Here is a 17,611-nt window from a genome sequence, read left to right as displayed (position 1 = left end):
GCACTTGAGCAGTATGCCACAACGTGTGTGTTTGAATACATATACACATGTATTATGTTTTTTATCCAGTCATCAGATGGTAGACATCTAGGTTAATCACAAATGTTAGCTAGTGTGAGTTGAGCTGCAATAAACATGGAAGTACAGATAACTCTCTAACACACTGCTTTTACTTCTTTAGCTGAAGTTCTGGGGCCTCATTTTTAGTGACAAGTGTCTCAATTAACAGCCCTGGAATATTGATAAAAGAGCAAGTCAAATAGGGTTTGGAAGCAAAGATACATCGAGGACTTGGCAACTCATCATTCAAGCTTCAGCAATGATCATTGCGTTTGTTAATGGACTGAAATTGAAAGCTCAAGCTGGGATATGTATCAGCAGGATAAGTTCCCTAGAAGATGTCACTCTGTGTTTTCTAGATTAACTCTTTTTTAGGTTTTTTAAATTGTTTTTACTTTCCACAATAATGATAATGGAATAATTTGTAATTATTTTCTAGTTCTGCAGGTGTAGGGATTCCCTCCTCCTCTCCTCTTCCTCCCTCCTCATTTTTCCCTCCTACCATTTCCCCCATATTATTATAGTAATATAATCCTTTAGTAACAGTTTAACATCCTGCCATTTGTGTATATCATGGCATTGTAGGTAGAGACAATGGTAGAAAATCCAGTATCATAATATCAAGGTATATTTAACAGTTCCTTGGACGGTGCTTCTATCATTCTGGAGTAGAGATGCGTAATGGGATGTATCTTCACTTCTCTGTATGTCAATTAGTCCTTACCCAGATTCCGGGGGGTGAGCCTTGAGGCAGCCAGGAATGGGAAGACGGCCCTGGTAGAAGATACCATCAGGAGAAAAAACAGCCAGACTGTGCACAATGGGATGGAGGTTCCTCCTTGGACATTTTTACCTGAGAGAGGAATTCCTCTTTAGTCGCGGGAAGTGTTAGGAACCTCGGGTGAGAAGGGCAGATCAAAGTTGTGTACCAAAACGAATTCACAGTAAAGTAAGTGGAACCAACAAGGGACACTATAACATAGATGGGGCATGTCAATAATGGGGAACCAAACTTGCCCTGTTTTACAGCTTCACATAAGGCATAATATTCTCCCCTCTGGAAGAATCACTTAACCAAGGTGTTGGTTGTTGGATCTCTGTCCTTGGAGAACACGTTTTTCAAACTTATTCCTTCAGGGGGCAATAAAGAATGTGCTATTGGTGCAGAGTTAAGGAGGACTCAGCCTATACCATCCGTACTCCTACTAACGGTCTTAGAGAATGAAGATTGTTCTGTTAAGAACAAGGCAATGAGGACTGATGACATAATGCCCTCTTTCTGTGTCTAATTCCCCAGAGCACAGAAAATAACAGCCCAGCCTAGACAGACTCGTGCTCAAAGTTGGTTCTTGTATCCAGTGCTTTTCCTGCCCTAAGGTACCTTTCTGGGAAGACAGCCTCTAATTCTACATACACAGAAGCCTCATTGACGAGGAAATGTGATGTGTATTATTTCCAACATTCTTAAGGCTAAGTGTATATGAACTCAGGGAAAATGAGTTAGAAGTGATGGTACTGTGAAATAGTTCATGATCACCAAGACTGGGACTCCTAATAGGAAAGGCACCTGCAGGAAGGGTGAGGGCATTTAGGAGGGCCTGAGAACTGATGACCTGACTTCCTGCAGATCAGCCTCCCTGACTCAGCTCCATTCCTTCTCCTGAACTTCATCTCAGACATTAGCAGCCACCTCCCTGGGGTCCCTGGGTCCCGCGGCCAGGAATCTGAGTGTCCTCAACTACCCTGCACATTCCTTTGCACCTTGGTCCCCAGGAATGAGCAGATGAAAAATGTTAGATTTTGAAATTCTGGGAAAGGACAATGAAGATAGATGTATGGTCTGGCTTTGGCTGACTCAAAGAGACTCCAGTTAAAATTTGGATAATGCTGCACACAAAAACAAAGTTCACCATTGAACTCACCAGGAAGACTCTAGATCCAGTTACTAGGAAGCTTAAGAGAAAGAGAATACCTTTTCCATTAAAAACGCAGTCACTCTTGGTAAGCCCCTTTATTCCTATGACATTGAATTTGGGCAATGGGGAGCAGCACTGTGATGTAACAGGTTAAGCCACCACTTGCAACACTGGCACGCCAGGCCAGAGGATTGGCTTGAGTTCCAGCTGCTCCACTTCAGATGCAGCTTCCTACTAACGAACCTGGGAAGGCAAAGAGAAATGCCCCCTGCCACTCATGTCGGAGACAGAGAGGGAGTTCCTGGCTCCTGGCTTGACCTGGCTTACCCCTGGCTCTTGTAGCTGTTTAACGAATGAACCAGAAGATGCAACTTCTCTGTTTCTCTCCATCACTCTTTCTAGCATGTAAATAAGTGAACCTTTATTTCTATGGTCATATTTGGAGAAAAAGGAAAGATGGAAAAGATCTGTCAAAAGTTATTTTGAATTTGAATAAGAAGGATCTTCTTTTTTAGGGTCCATGATCTTCAGTGGTCTAGTTTACCAACCAACAAGGGTGATGGCATGACGTGTTCATGGTCGGGATGCCATACCATGTTGACCTTCAAACTCCACTGCACCGTTTACTCTTTGATGAATCTCAGGAAGATAAGTAGTCACTGGATAGTAAGGTTTGCAAATGCAAGAATAGACTCCAGGGTTTTCAAAATAAATCATTTATCTTGATAAACCACCTGAACGAGACTCAATTGCACATGGTGTAGGGTTGTCCCAGTAAGAATAGCGAATTTACATGATTTTCCAACTCTGTTTTTCCACACCATCTACATGATGCAGCCAATGTAGTAAGTTCTCCCGAAAATGGAAGCCAAATTTCGTTTTGTTTCATTCATCTAGCACATGGAGTCATTTAAACACTCCTTCTTGGCCCCAAAGAACTTCTTCTCTCTCCCAAAGACCCTGAGCTTATGGAGAATGGAAACTATTCAAGGTCGACTTCATACAGTTTCATACAATGACAGGGCCCAGGAAACAAAAGCTGAGGGTTGAAGACACTACCAGATTCTAGTGATCTGTGTGTACAGCAACAGAAACCTCGATTCCCAAGGAAATAGACATGACACAAGCAAGCTCATGTTCTAGAACCCCTCATGCTGGGGATGCCCCTCCAACACCCAGAGGTGAGCTGGCATCATGTTCACATGGTCACAAACATTATTTGCAAAAGGAAGATACTTTAGCCATAGTTAACTAAATGACGCATTTTCCTTTTATGCCAGGTGACATTATCCCACTCATAGGCATTTGGGGGCTCTGGATTGTAGAAGCACAATGGATTGGATCTATAGGCTTAGTTTACAAAACAGAGAAGTACTTCCAGGAAGGCCTATGGAACTCCCATAGTCTCAAGTCAACGCCCTCTTTCTGTTGATAGGTGAATTTCTCAAACCCTCCTCCCTTATGCCTACTCGACCCTCAGTCTTTAAACGGCTCACGCTGTTAATAAACTTTGGCTATTGACCGTCAGTCAGGAGTCCATGTGCATGAGTATCAGCTCCATGCATCAAGTCCGTCACTGCCGGACAGTGAGCACTGGATAAGGGAAAGATGAACTGAGAACAAATCGACTGTGTATTTGGTTGAATTACACAGAGGTAGTTCATCGACTCTCTCAGGTACAGTGACGTTACTGCTGGCATCTCAGAACAAGAGCACCTAGCAGGAATACCATTTTCTCTGACTCACAAAGGCACAAGCCTAAGGATCCATCAGATGATAAATATTGTCCATGGAGCCTCTCCCTGGAGGAGGGCGCACTTCCAGAAATTCATGGAAAATAGAATTGAAAGATGAGTTTATTTTAGTGCAAACATTTTTTGAGTGCATGTATGGTTTTTCTTACACATTTTCTGTGAATGGGTTGAAGCCTCAGGTTTATAGCAGACCCTGGGAATGACCCAGGTGGGGCTCTTGGGTCCTGGTTCCAGTCAGGCCCAGTCCCAGACAATGTGGCCATTTGCAGAATAATCCTATGGCTGGAAGATCTCTGTATGTCTCTCTGATTTTTTGTTTGTTTGTTTGTTTGTTTGTTTGTTCATTGTTCTTCTCTGTTACTGTGCATTTCAAACAAATAGATTAATATTTTTTAAACAGCATTAATTTAGAGCCCAGCACAATAGCCTAGCGAGTAAAGTCCTTGCCTTGAATGTGACCAGGATCCCATATGGGCACCAGTTCTAATCCCGGCAGCCCTGGTTCCCACCCAGCTCTCTGCTTGTGGCCTGAGAAAGCAGTTGCAGACAGCCCAAAGCCTTGGGACCCTGCACCCGTGCGGCAGACCTGGAGGAGTCTCTAGGTTCCTGGTTTCAGGTTGGCTCAGCTCCGGCCATTGCAGTCACTTGGAGAGCGAACCATCACTTGGAAGATCTTCCTCTCTGTCTCTCTTCTCTGTATATCTGCCTTTCCGAGAAAAAAATAAACAGATAAATCTTTTTTAAAATTATTAATTTAAAATTTATATGGTCATGTAAAATTCCTAAAGCCATCTTGAATAAGAACAGCATTGGAATACGTATCCTTATAGCCTGATTTTAAGGTTTAATGTATGACCACCAAAGTAATCAGGATATTGTTGTAAAGATAGCACCATAGCTCCAGGGAGTGAACTACATGTGTATAATTCAACCAAATATACAGTCCAGAAATAGGCCCTCACTTACACAGTAAATTGAATTTTGACAAGATACCAAAGTAATACAGGAGAGGAATTATCTTCTACAAATGGAGCCAGAGCCACTGGACATCCATGCAGGAAACAAAATAAAGCTTGACTCATTTCTCACAGCATTCACAAAAAAACAAGTTTAGGTTGTATCCCAGACTAGTGTGTAAAATTTAAAACTATCAGGCTTCTAGGGGAAAAATATTTGTAAGTTAATACTTATTATTCGTGTATTCTATAAACCAGCAACTCCATTGCTGATTGCTGAATATTCACCCAAGAGAAACAAAAAACACGTGTGCATAAAAAGCGGTGAATATAAATATCCACAGCAATTCTCTTCTTAAGAGCAAAACAGCCGGGGGAAACATCCCCAACAGGAGAATGGTAGACAAATTGTGCTCACATTCTTACAAGAAATAGCTCTTAATAATAAAAAGAATATATATATATATATATGTATTATATATGTGTGTGTTTTTATGTATGTTATAACACGGATGAACCTCACAGTTATTTTAAAGAGAAACACAGCAACTAGACTATCTCTGTTTGAATAACATTCAAGAATGGGCAAAAGTAACGTGCTGATGAGGAGAAAACTGCTGACTCTGGTAGGCGCAGGGATGGACCGAGATTTTTCTGAAATGAGGAATCTTCTACATCATATCATTGGAGTGTGCGTTACACAGACTTAAGGTTCTCCAATCTCAGGGAGTCTGCCTGTAGGTCCTGCAACTCGGTCCTCGGGGAGTCTGCCTGTAGGCCCGTGCAAGTCGGTTGTGTGAGATACTCAACAATAGGAGAATGGTGCACAGCTGGCTCATTTGGTGAGCTGATCTACCAAACAGAAATCAATAACCCCCAAATTGTATCAAGTGTCAAGAAGAGAATGAAACCAACATTTGATGTTCAGTAAGGAGACCCAAGGTCATACTAATCCCGTGTCTCCACACTCCCACCCACTTACCAACCATGATGAGGCAACAGAATCCACGATCAAAATCAAGTCTCATCTCTTTGCAGGTATTGATCATGTACCAGATGGGAATATTTGAGATAAACCCAGGAAGACAATACCTCAGTGACAATGAAGGTCAGCGCAGTGAGGTTGAAGTTCCGACATTGTGGCACTTTTCTTTTGGGTGATTCATTGAGCTCCTTTGCTACTGTTCTTGGTCAGGGACTGCTCTGCTCCTCTCTGTGTGCCATCTCACTGCCCATCGGTGACTCTCGGTTCCATTCATGACAAATCAATTATTCACAAGTGCTCAAGGTCAGCTTCCACAGCTACTGCAGTCACAGCCACAGAGCATCTGGCAGACTGAAGCACAGTGGAGGGAACAATTCATTCAGTCCCAACTTGTGGCTTGTCTGGTCTCCCATGGAGTGATGGGAGTCATCTACCTGTTCAACACCTTGAAACAGCACCCCCTACCTGCAGACACTGGTCAAAGAGCAATGACAAAAACACACAAAGCTATTGTCTCTGTGGATCTTGTGTCTCGGTTGAATGAGAACCCAGCAGCTCCACACGCACAGATTCAACCAACCACTGGGGGGGAAAAGTCTCACCCATGCCAAACAGGTACAGGCATTTTTTTCTTGTGATTATTCCCTACACAATCTAGTATAACTATTTGCATTGTATTAGGAGTCCTGAGTAGCCTAGACATGATGCAAAGTATATGGGGAGATGTTCATGAGTTTTATGCAAGGTACTTGAGCATTCCTAACTTGACAGCAAGGAACCTAGATGACTGGATCAGAATAAACCAATGCAAGTCTGGATACTGAGGTCAAAACAGGGAACTGGTCGTCTCACCACCTAAGGTCTTGCCTCCATTCCAAGCCTCACGTTTACTCTAAACTGCAAAGGATTGTTGGGAATCATCTTGGGCCGTTTTCTGTGGCAGAACAAAAATCCTCGGACTCACACAATGGATGCAAAGATTGCTGTCATACTTTTCAGAAGTTCCCAATACTTTAAATCCAGAATTGGTGATACTGATTTTGAAAGTTAGATGTTTTGTGATGCTGACATGTTGGCACAGAAGGTTAGGTCACTGCCTGGGATGCTGCCAGTTCAGCTCCTGTCTGCTCAGCTTCCAACCTAGTTCCTGTTGTGGCACCTGGAAAGACAACTAATGCTGACACAAGCATTTGGATGCCTTGTCTGCCACGTGGGAGACACGCACAGAGTTCTCGGCTCCTGGTTTCAGCATGGCCCAGCTCTGGCTATTATATGCATTTGGAGAGTGAACCAGCAAATGGAAGATCTCTTTCTCTGTCTGTCTGACTTTCCTTCTGAGTCATTCTTCCTTTCAAATAAATAAAATGAATACACAAAAAAAGTAGAGGAAGTTTGATGTCTCCCTACAATACTCCAGGTTTGTTTCTTTGCAAGAACGTGTATTTCACAGCTAAAGTGAAAGATGGATGCATATTCTGAAGTGTTTTCCCTGAATTTGTCAACTTCTATTGTTCCTTTCTTTTTTTCTTTTCTGATATTTTTTTATTATTTTTACTATTATTATTATCATTTTATGATACAGTTCCATAGGCTCCTGGTATTTCTCTTATCCCAGCCCCAATTCCCCCCCCCCACCTAGTTCCTCTACATCATTACTAAAATATAGTTCTTCATACAGTCAAATGTCCATCATTGCGGGCATGGACATGGCAGAGAGTCCAGCATCCTATTGTCAAGATAGAGTAAGCAGTTTCATTGTAAGCCCATCTTTGTCTGGAAGTAGAAGTGCATACTACATTGTATCCTCACATCTGGATATGATGGTTTCCAGTTGTCTTCCTTTTCCAGGTTCCTCAAAGTGTTAGATCCAGAGACCTGCCCTGTACAGCCACCTCCTGGTGACCACATCCAGCTGGACACAACCCACTTAACATACGTAAGCCCAGAGAAATTGTAGATATGCCACAGTGACCACATCTTGGTTACATCATGACCCATGGAACTCACACTTGTTTGCACTAAACCCACAAGTTGCTGCTTCCCATGGGAGACCTGCCTGCATGAAGGCTTTGGAGCACAGGTGCCTCTTCTCCCGCACACTGTTTGCCCATTAACTGAGTGGACATGTCCTGGGTGGACCCCCACTTCTACAGACTCCTCTCTTTGGCATGGCTTCTAATATTCCATGTGCTTTGTCACACTGCCACTTCTGTGCCTCATCTGTACCTACTTGCTTTTTCTGTCAGAGCTCTCCTACAGAGTGGCTACCTTGGCAAAAAAATTAATTGCAAACAGATCAGAAAGAGTCACAAGGTCAGCTGCCAACATAAACAACGTTCCAGGGGCAGGCACAAGAGTATAGCAGGCAAAACCTCCACCCACAGCTCCACTTCCACTCCAGTTTCTGGCCTGGGAAAGCAGTGGAGGATGACTCAAGTCCTTGAGCCCCAAAAACTATGTATGAGACACAGAGGAGGCTCCTGGTTTTGGGCTTCAGATCATTTTAGTTCCAACTGCTGCAGCCATTTGTAAAGTGAGCCAGCTGATGGAAGATCTTTATCTCTCCTTCTCTCTGTAACTCTGCCTTTTGAGTAAAAAGGAGATGAATCTTAATACATAAGTAGATAATCCCCCAGTATACACCATCGTATGTGGAAATGCTTCCACTTTCCAAGTTCTGTGGATGGACAGCTGTCATTCTCTGTGCTCCTTGTCAGCTGGCCTGATACACACCCTCCCTACTCCTCCCTGACAGCAGAGCAGTCACACTGCACCATAAACGTGGCACATTGTTGGGAATCATTCTAGGCAATTGCCGGTTGTACAACATCTACCAGTTTCCTTTGACAAAGACACTTGGACATGGGTCAGCCACTTATAACATTAGCATGTCTGCCAGGATAAAGAAATATCTCAGGAAAGGCATACTATAAAAACCCATGGTCAAACGTCTTGAATTCCCAACATGGCAAGGCTTAAGTTCATGACCAGTCTCCAGAGAGAGATCTCAAGACCAAACTAGAGAAAAATGTAACACCTCCTCCCTTACCTGCCTCTTGCCAGGAAAGGATGCTAAACAATGAATCCCGATTTCACCTTGATTTCATTCCCGTTCTCTTCCTTCTGGAGAGTCAACTGTAGCAGATGCAAAAGGAATCAGCTACTGAAGCATGGAATCCAAAAACACTAGTTTCACAAGAGAAACCTCCACAGAGACCTGTGATGGATGGATTCACCCCACCTTCCTGTCAAGGCTATGTTGTTGAGGGGCAGAGAATCCTGTTCCAGTGATGGAAGGCCATATTAACGTGTGTCCACTTCTCTGAGAAACTCGAACTCCTGAGTTGATTGGACCAGTTTTATAGTCTGTGCACGTTTGGAAAGCTGTCATTCAAAGCACTCCGTTCATTCGATGGTCGGGTCTGGGTTACAATTTCTCCTCTTATTACAAGTAAGCTGTAAGGCACTGAGAATACGAACTAGTTTGTTGGCCCAGGGATTTTCATAGAGATCACTTCTCATCAGAAGTATTTGTTATTGGTAGCTAAGGTCACATAACTCTATTTTCCAGAGCAGGAGTGGCCTGCCCAACAGAAGCACAGTGTGATTTGAATATTCTAGTAGCCACTTTGAAAACAAGTACAAGGCAACTTGTGAAGATAATTAGACTCCTGTATCTTACTCAACTCAGTCTAAAGGCCTGTTGCTTCAATCTGTAAGTCAATGCATCAGTTTCCTATTGTATGAATTCTAACAACTCAGTGGATTGAAGCAAGATGGGCACATGACTTGGAGGCCGGAGGTCGACTCTGGTCTTCAATCAGGTTATTAACAACAGGGACCCACTGCTTCCTGGAACAGACAACCAACCCTTTCCTTGCCTCCTCCAGACTCTCCAGACATGCCGCATTCATTGCCTTCTGGCCATGAAGCTGACGTCACTGTAACACCGTTCCCTCTGCCGATGTCGCCCACGTTGACTCACTTATCCTTATGATGACCTTGAAGCTACTCAAATGATCCAACACAAGTTGCATGTTTAAGGTCAGCTTATCTGCAACTTTAATCTCCATCCCCAAAGCATCATGAAACAAAACACATTCTCAGGTTCTGGGGATTTGAACACACAAATCATGAGGGGGTGGCATTATTTCACCTTTCAGTCAATATAAAGATCGTGATGAGCCATCCATGGGTTTTGTTTTTCACACTGACTTCAAACTCTGTGTGTATTTTGTTCCTGCAGCAATGTCTCAGACCAACTCACCACTTGTCATGCATTCAGCACCCACACAGGGACAGGGGCTATCAAGCTGCTCAGCAAAGGCCTCAATCCATGGTTCTCAAACTGGGCTACACTTGGGAATCCTGTAGGGAGCTTTTCAAAACCCCAATTCTGAGCCAGACACCATTGCACAGAACTTTGGAACCCAGGCATCAGGATTTCTCTAAAGCCCCTCAGATAATTCTAACATGTAGCCACGTTCGAGACCCTCTGATGTAGGTGGAAAATAAAACCCACTCTTTTGATGATGCTGAAATAATATCTCTCTCTCTCTCTCTCTCTCTCTCTCTTTCTCTCTCTCTCTCTCTCCGGCTATTCCCTGGTTCCAAACTTAGTAGTTACATCATCTTCGGCATTGAACCTGTGAGATGCCAGGGGTGTGAGTGTGTGAGCATAATAAGGACACACACATGTGCACATGAAATTTCCATTGTTCAGAAACAAGTTACTTATTTTCATGTCGAAATCTTCTTATGAATTCTGAGATCCATTTACACACGTGTACTTGTCTACCAGGTATTGACTAAACACTTGCTATGGACTTGCAGGCATGTGAGTTTATTTTAGGCTCCTCCTCCACAAGGGTGGTGGGAGAAGCTAACAGGGAAGGGGAGTTCAGAGAGTTCACGCAAAGGTAGGCATTGGGTACAGAGATGCTCCTACATCAGAGTGCCTGCGCTCAAGATCCGACCTGCATCTGATCTGATTTCCTACCCATGTGCCCCTAGGAAGGCAGCAAGCGGCGGCTCTGTCCCTGCCACTCACCTGGAAGGCCAGGACAGATCTGACTCCTGGCTTCAACCTGGTCCTTTGCAGCCATGTACACATTTGGGATGTGACCCAGCGGATGGCTCTCTCGTTGTCTATCTCTCCCCCCTATCATCCTCTCTCGTCCTCTCTCTCAAAGAAAGAAAACCAAATAAGAAACAAGAATTTCTGAAAGTTGCGAAAATACATGGTACAGACTTTTTTTAATTGCACCAATGTGAACTCATACATGTGCTTCCATTTTTCCACAGAAGTTTTTAAAATAGCGTCATTCGTCTACAGACCCTTCGAAAGGAGCGCCCATCAATGAAGCAGGAACGCAGGAGGCCCTGCCCGCATCCCCACTGCACTCTGACGCTCCTGGAGCTGCAATTGCCCTAAGAGCTTGCAGCCTCAGGGGATCAGCAGCCAAGCGAAGGCACGAGGACAGCAGCTGCCAGCCCTCCCCACCCAGGGGACTGCTCCTTACTGGAAGACCGGTGCTGGCTGAAGCTCGTTTCCTTTTCTCTTCCACTAAGACCCGGATGGTTTCCTAATGGCATTTTAAGATAGCTGTTAATGTGGGTAATGTAGTTTGGGGAAAAGAAGCAAAGAGGTCCAATATAAGGATCGATACACTGTGCAAGGGGAGAAGAAGAGCCTCTATTAAATATGAAGCAGGGCTTCAGGGCTGGCCAGAACCAGACCAAAACCACCACGTGATGCTGGCATGACAGCGGGAGAAGGCAGGCTTCCTTGATTGTCCTTCTTTCTCTGTCCTATTTTTAAAAAATGCTGCATCTCCACAGGACAAAATGAGGTGGTCAGAGTGCCTCCAGCACAGTGCCCAGGATGGGGACAGGTGCTTCGTGGTTGGATGCATGAATGGATAAATGAATGAGCACAGGAATGAATGACAGCCCTGCTGCTCAAAACTTCCAGAACCTCTGAATTCAGCAAAGCCTACCTTCTGCCCAGGAAACCCGCCATCCACAACTACACCCCCTGGAGACTGCAGGGACCAGCTACAGCCGTGACTTTGAGCCAGTGGTGCTTCAGGGTCCCTTAGAAAACATTATCCGGCTCATGCACCATCCCTTCAAACTGGCTCAAACCCAACTACGGGCTAGGGGGTGCCTTTCCCCTTCAACCGACTCTCTCACAGAACTCCTCATTCCTCTGGCATTTCCCAGAAAACACAAAGGGTTGGTCTCATTTCAGGAACTCTGGTCTCTAATTGAGCGGCGTTGTCATTTAACATCACGCTTGTACTCTGTCCTCCAGCTCTGGTTTACTTCAGAGCAAGTCAACGAGCAAGGGTGAGCATGGTCATCTTCCCCTCCACCTGCCAGCCAAGTCAGCTCTCCCTCTTCCTCCAGTCACCAAGCTGTCTCTGCCTCCTCCAGGCTGGAGGAGTGGGAAGGACTAGGGAGGAGAGAGTAGGGCATGAGTGTGATAACACCCCACGGGGTCCCCCACCTTCAGCCTCCTATGTGGGCACCACCTAGCAACTTGTGAAACTCGCACCCAGCCCTAACACCTGCCAGTTGACTCCTCCTTGGCAGCAACCTTACTCCTGCAGGCAAGGCCTTTTGAGTGGAATCCCAGAACCATCCACTGTGAGTCACTAGAAATGCATGCGTATTGGCCCACCACCTCCAGGAGTGGAACTCAAAGCCAAAGAGCTGAGGATCCTCTGTAGACAGCTGGGCGGGGGGCCTCCAGCAGTCTGCACCTTACACAGGCAGAAAGCTGTCAGCCTGTAGGCTCTGCATGCTCCAGAAGACAAACAGCAGCTCTTGGTTCCTGACACAACCCTCTGACGATTCTCTGAAGGAATCTCCCTCGCTCATGTGCCGTCTCCACCCCTAAACTCTCAGCTTTCAGTTACACTGCCTGGAATGTGGGTGATGGGCAAACAGGGACACTGTTTCCACAAATCTCCCTGGCCTTTGTCCCATGGGGCTATACGGTGAATCAATATCTCTGACTGAATGGCTTAAACAATAGACATTTCAAAGGCTGCAGTGTTCCAGATCAAGCTACCAGCCCAGTCAGTGTCCAAGGAGCGCATTGTTGCTAGCTCACACGTGGCTGCCTTCTTGCTGTGTCCTTGTGTAGCCAAGCAGGGAACTGCACTCTCCGGCAACCCTTAGAAGGATGCTCACCCCACTCATGATCTCACCTAGGCCTCATCATCTTCCAGACTGCCCGCTCCCTATTGCCACCAGTTAGGAGACCTGACTGCGGCTGGGAGGCAGCACAGCACTAGCTCTCAGCGTGCGTTCTTGGGCCTCCCGCTGGGATGGGCGTTTGGTTGGCATCCAGGCATGTGGGGAGTCTGAAACTGGGGCCATTCCATTTGAACAGCCTTGGACACCATACATAGAAATAACTCATGTGTAATGGTGCTTTCCGGGTGATAGAGTGCTCCTGATCTCGTAAGAAACGCAATGCCTTTGATGGAAACCATCGGTTAAGGCCCATTTGAAACAAAGGGAGATGTTTAGAGTGTAGAATTTTAAGCAGAAACAAACAAAAACCACTTTGATTTGAGGGGTGTGGCTGGACTGAGGCATCGTGACTAAAAGCTTTTCATAACCATAGAAGATGTGTCTCTCCCCAAAACTACAACAAAGGAACTCCCACAATAGCTCAGCCTTTCCAACATGCCACCACTGCTCTACGATCCCCTAACCCCACCCTCACTTCTCCCAGTCTCTCTAATACCCTTGTATCCTCCACTTCACTGCCCCTTTTGTAATTCTTGAAAGTCGCTGTTTTCTCAAGGCTTTGTTTGAGATTCTCTTAAAACTGACACCAAGGAGCTGACATGGTGGAAGAGCGTCTAATCCCCCACCTGTGTCACTGGATCATATATGGGTGCCAGTTCATGTCCTAGATGCTCCACTTCCATCTAACTCCCTGCTTATGGCCTGCAGAAGACGGTCCAATTCCTTGAGCCCCTGCATTCATTTTGAGGACCTTTTTTTCCTTAAAAATCCAGGAAGGGGATTTATTTATTTATATTGGAGAAGCAAATTTACAGAGAGAAGGAGATACAGAAAGGAAGATCTTCTATCCAATGGCTCATTCCCCAACTGGTCACTACAGCCAGGGCTGGGCCAATCCAAAACCAAGAGCCTCCTTCAAGACTCCCATGCAGATTCAGGGTCCCAAGGACATGGGCCATCCTCCAGCTGTCTTCCCAGGCCATAAGCAGGGAGTTGAATAGGAAATGGTGCAGCAGAACATGAACCAATACCTGTGTGGGATCTCGGCACTTGAAGGGGAAGGATTAACCAAATTGGGATCTTCAGGAGACAGTGAAGTCATGAAGGTTACGTTTCTGTCCACGAAACATGATGTCCTTACAGGAAGGTTAACAGAGAAGTTCACCCCCTTTGCCCTCTGCCTCCTGCCATGGGAGAGTTGGTGTCTGAGGTGCCATCTTGGAAGCAAATACCAGATGTTTGGGCAGATGATGCATTTGCTGGTGCTTCAATCTTGAACTTTCCACACTCCAGAACTAAAAGAAAGAAATGAGCCATTCTGTGGCATTTTGTCATCACTAACCAACACACCAAGATGTTTGAGTAGTGAAACATGTACCCAAGTTCTCACCTCTGTCCCATTTTGTCCCCAAACAGCACTGCTAATTGCTTCATTCAACAAGTTTAATTAAAAGTTTTGAGTCAGCCAGAATTCCAAAGATCCTTGTTCTCATATGAGTCCTGGTGTCTTGCTGGGCAATCATCTCTGATGTTCCACAATTCTGTGATCTATCATTAAGCACAAAGCAATACAGAACTTCTCAGCTTAACCAGAGATTCCAAATATTGATGAAGCTTACCCCTCACTCACTGCCTAGGCCCTGGCCACCCTCTCCTCCCCGCCAAAAGTTAAGTATCTGGAAAAGGCATAAAGCTAATTGCTAAACAGCACACCATGGTTGGATTGCCTAAAGAGGCCAGTAAATGGAGCCTGTAACTTTACAGCACAAATAAAACTGCTTCCCGTTGTGTGCCATAGATTCTGCGTTGTGCATAGAAATGGGGTGACTGGACAGCCTGCCTTTCTCTCTTCACCATCACCCACTGCTTCCCTGTAACTGCTCTCCATGCCTGGAAGGATGTACTCCACCACTTAATCCCAGAGCGTTTGGTGTTTTCCCAGTGGCTTGGCTCCCTCCACTCCGTGGGAGCGCTCTCCTCTCTGCCCTCTCTTTTCTTCTCATGGTCACTTCACTACCATTTTCTCCAAAGGCCCATTCTCCAAAATCACCCCTCCTCATTAGAACCCAGATTTTGTTTAGAGAACAGCCTTTTCCAGAGCAAAATTACCATCCCAGACTCTCACGGAGGCCCCTATCAAACTTTCTAGCCTCCTGGTGGCTACTTTGATTTGAATGCTCTTTCAGCTGCCTGGCATATGTCTGCCTTTCCCATCTAGGGAAGCTCCTAGATCTAATGAGGAGGAGACATCTGACCCAGGAGCTAAGATTCCCAAGTCCCACACTGGTGTGCCAGGGTTCAATTCCCAACTCTAGTTCCTGAATTCAGCTTCCTGCTAACACAGATTCTGTGAAACGATGGAGAAGACCCCACGCAATTGGGTACCTGCCACCCATAGGGTTACAGTCTCAGCTCTTGGCTTCGGTCCCAAGCCAGGAGAATAAGTTATTGGAAGGGAACTCTTTCTCTATATGCAACTATTTGTATCTAGCATGTGGCTTGCGTCCCTTGGTGCACCTGTGGACTTGTGTTTCTTGGACTAAGGAAGTAAGGACCCACCTAATGGTGACCGTACCAGTGCCTCAAGGCTAGGAGAAGCAGCCCCTACCATCAGGAGGTCCAAAGTGCCTGCCACAGGTGCCATGGTTCACGTGAAGGGCCAGGCATGGCCTGCCACAGGTGCCATGGTTCACGTGAAGGGCCAGGCATGGCCTCATGACTTGAGCATTATTTCAGCATTGAAACTTCCAAGCCTGGTGCTACAGACCTCCTGAAGATTCTACAAATGACTCAGTCTCCCTTTAAGAAGGTCTTTTGCTGCTTAAATCAGAATTGGTTTTGCTTGTTTCCAAGTAAAACTTCTAATATTTTTTATTCATCATTTTCAATTTAGCTTGTCAAAAATTGGATTCTGGTTTTTTTTTTCCCTAAAAATGTTATTTATTGTAACTTTCCTTTTCTTACCAATGACATCAATTATGTTCAAGTTATCAGAGTTATCTTCAACTCACATTCCCCAGACATTATCCAACAACCAAATACCACCCATTTTCCTGGGAGAATGCCTCCCTTATCTTGTATTCATCTGATTACAAGCCTATTCTTCTCATCCAACTTTCACATGGCACCAGTACAGCAAGCAGCGTTCCGCCTCATCTCCCAGCCGTCATGTTTTCCACCTTCCATTTCCCACACATCTCATCGGGCACACCCGGTCTCCTGAGGGGTTCTCCAACCTCACAGTATGTTCCAAACAGTTTCATGTCACCAAGAGGCCAAGTAGCCCTTATTCCTTGAGTGTTGCTTTCTGCACATTGCCTATTTTTCAGCCCTTTTTCGAGTTTTCCCAAAGAAACCAAACGTGGCTACATGTCCCTAAGCAGCTCAGACCTTGACAATTTTGCCGGAGATAGGAACGAGTTGACATTGCTCACTCTTAAGCAAGCATGCTGGGAGTCGGTACCAGACACCTGGGAGTCCTGTGTCGCTCCTTGGCGGTGGAGACATCACCTTGGAAGCCCCTTGCTGACACCTCCCCGAACACTCCTGCTCCTGGTCCTCTGTCCTTCATCTGCCTCCTGCATATTATGCAGAACAATTTGACTGTGCTCAACATACAGGTGTCATGGCTATGTGCAGGTGTACGTGAGCCAGCTTGACAGGGCCTGAATCCCAGGTCAGCCACTCGCTGGCCAGATGACCTCTCTAGGTCCTCTGCTTCCCACTCTGCCCCTGCTCAGCCATCAGCAGGATGAGAATAATAACCAAATCCACCTCACTAGGGTGATTGTGAGGACTAAATGAGCAGCTGAATGCAGGTGCTCAGACCAACATCTCTCACTGAGTGGGATTCCTGCCTCCTTGCTGTCAAAGACCTGGCCATAAAACCACAGAGACCATAAAAGACATAAAAGGTAGGACCATTTGAAGTGACCTTTTTCTTTAAAATTGAAGGCATTATTACAGAGAAAGAGGGAAAGACAGAGATGTTCCACCCAAGGGTTCTCTCCTCAAATGGCCAGGGTGATGTCTGGAGCTTCATTTGTGTGGCAAGGGTCCAGCGCTGGGGCATCTTCTGCTGCCTTCCCGGGCCATTAGCAGGGAGCGCGACCAGAAGTGGAGCACCTTGGACTTGAGCTGGCATCTCTAGGAGATGCCAAAAAGCCAGCCTCATAACGTGTATTTTCTTCACTCTAGTTAGTTATTAGCAGCCTAGTAGATCATCTTTTGATCTATAGAATCATTTGAAAGAAAGGAAATTGGAAAATATCTGCTTTGTACTTACCACAAATATCTTACCTTTCGAAGTTCAGGATCTCCCTTCCAAATATGACTCCACAAACATCTGAAACATCTGGTTCACTTACGCTGCCTTAAATAATTTCTAACTAGGAAACATTTAAATATGAGAAAAGTGGAAAATAGTAGATGTTTGAAAGTACGCATGCAAGCGGATGGAGCACTTACACCTCACACAGGAGTAGCTGGGCTGAGTCCAGCTTCTTGCTGATGCAGACCTTGGGGGGCAATGATAACACTTCAAGTCCTTGAGCTCCTGCCACTGGTGTGGGAAACCTGAGTTCCCCCGTCGTCAGCTCAGCCCCAGATATTATTGCAGGAGTAAACTGACAGATGAAAGCGCTCTCTCTCACTCTCTCTCTCTCCCATTCTCCC

This window comes from Ochotona princeps, chromosome 1 (assembly GCF_030435755.1).
Source record: "Ochotona princeps isolate mOchPri1 chromosome 1, mOchPri1.hap1, whole genome shotgun sequence".
NCBI classification, from domain to species: domain Eukaryota; kingdom Metazoa; phylum Chordata; class Mammalia; order Lagomorpha; family Ochotonidae; genus Ochotona; species Ochotona princeps.
Note: the sequence above shows the minus strand (reverse complement) of the source record.